Source organism: Hipposideros armiger, unplaced genomic scaffold, assembly GCF_001890085.2.
Source record: "Hipposideros armiger isolate ML-2016 unplaced genomic scaffold, ASM189008v1 scaffold_551, whole genome shotgun sequence".
Taxonomy (NCBI): Eukaryota; Metazoa; Chordata; class Mammalia; order Chiroptera; family Hipposideridae; genus Hipposideros; species Hipposideros armiger.
The window spans coordinates 790,981-792,988 of NW_017731901.1; positions in this window are offsets into that span (position 1 = coordinate 790,981).

The following is a 2,008-nucleotide window of genomic DNA, read 5'->3' on the forward strand; positions in this document are numbered from 1 at the left end:
CACACCTCTGGGAAAAACAGGACAGGAAAATAGGGAGACTCTGCACTCGGAATATAAAGGACACATACTACAGGACCGCCCAACAATGACTGAAAGACATAGGTGATCTAACTAATACATCAAAGCAATCACGGAGTGATAGCCAGAATGAGGAAACAAAGAAACATGTCCCAAATAAAAGAACAGAAAAAAACCTCTAGAAATGAAACAGAGACAGAGATTAGAACACTGATGACAAGAATTTTCAAGGAGCTCAGTGAGGACATAAAGAAGGATAGAGAAATCATAAAAAAAACAGAACTAAAGAATGCAATAACTGAAATGAAGAACACACTTGAAGGAATCACCAGTAGATTAGATGAACCAGAGGATCGGATCGGCAATTTAGAAGACAAAATAGCAGAAATCACCCAATCAGAACAACGAAAATAGAAAAGAATAAAAAACAATGAAAATAGTTTAAGAGACCTGTGGCACAACATCAAGCACAACAACATTCGCATCATAGGAATACCAGAAGGAGAAGAGAAGGAGCAAGGGATCGAGAATGTATTTGAAAAAATAATGACTGAAAACTTCCCTACCCTGGTGAAGGAAATCGACATACAAGCCCAGGAAGTGCAGAGAGTTCCAAACAAGCTGAACCCAAACAGGTCCACACCAAGACACATCATAGTAAAAATGGCAAAGGTTAAAGATAAAGACAGGATCCTGAAAGCAGCAAGAGAAAGACAGCAAGTTACATACAAAGGAACTCCAATAAGACTAACAACTGACTTTTCCACACAAACTCTGCAGGCCAGAAGGGAGCGGCAGGAAATATTAAAAGTGAAGAAAAACAAAGGCCTACAACCAAGATTGCTCTAACCAGCAAGGCTATCATTTAAAACAGAAGAAGAGATAAAGAGCTTCTCAGAAAAGAATAAACTAAAGGAATTCATTACCACCAAACCAGCATTGCAGGAAATGTTAAAAGGGCTTTTTTAAATAGAAGAAAGGGGAAAATAAACTAACAAAGGAAGACCAGAAATACAAATAACAAAATGGCAATAAAAACGTACCTATCAATAATCACTTTAAATGTGAATGGGCTAAATGCTCCAATCAAAAAAACATCGAGTGGCTGAAAGGATAAGAAAACAGGAACCATGCATATGCCATTTAAAAGAGTCTCATGCAGATCAAAAGACACAAACAAAATGAAAGTAAAGGGATAAAATAAGATATTTCATGCAAATGGCCTGTGCCTGCATTCTGGGAGCAAGTAGGGCCCCACAAAGAAACAAAGGATTTTGCTAGCTCCACCATCCAGGAGAAAGTTGCTCGTCCAGCCTTGCCCTGTATCCAGACAATTCAGTTCCTCTCCTTATGTCCCCAGCACCTTTTAAGCTTCTGCTCCAGCATTGGAGCTCAGAACAGGTGAGTCCATCAGTGAGTAAGTCCATGCGTGGGCCCTTCAAGAGGAGCACCACGGACTGCAACTGCCCTTTCCTGACTCAGCCACAATCTGCTGGTTTTCACGGCCAGAAATTATGAAGACTTCTTCCCCAGCACTAAGACCCTGGGCTTGGAAGCGTGGTATGGCACTGGAACCCTCATGCGTTTGCGGGAGGACCTACCCAGCCGAGTTACCCCTCAAGATTTTTATTGGTCACACACAAGTGTGGGATCAGCTGGTTCTGTGACTCTGCCCCTCCTACCAGTCTCTGTTTCTCCTTAGTTGTAGGGATTCAGTTCCACTAGAATTAAGGCGATTCTCAAATATGGTTGTTCTGTAATTTAGTTGTAATTTTGATATGGTTGTCAGAGGAGGTAAGCACAGTGTTTGCCTATTGCGCCACCTTGATCATATAAGAGGTTTTTCTTTGTCTTTCTTTCTTTTTTTTTAACTCATGTTTAATGATACCACAGTACTCTAGCTCCAAAGCTCTCATAGTCCAATGTTTCAATGTTCCTCAAATTCTGTGGCTCCAGGTCTACATGGTCCAGGCCTATAAAACCCAAGGGT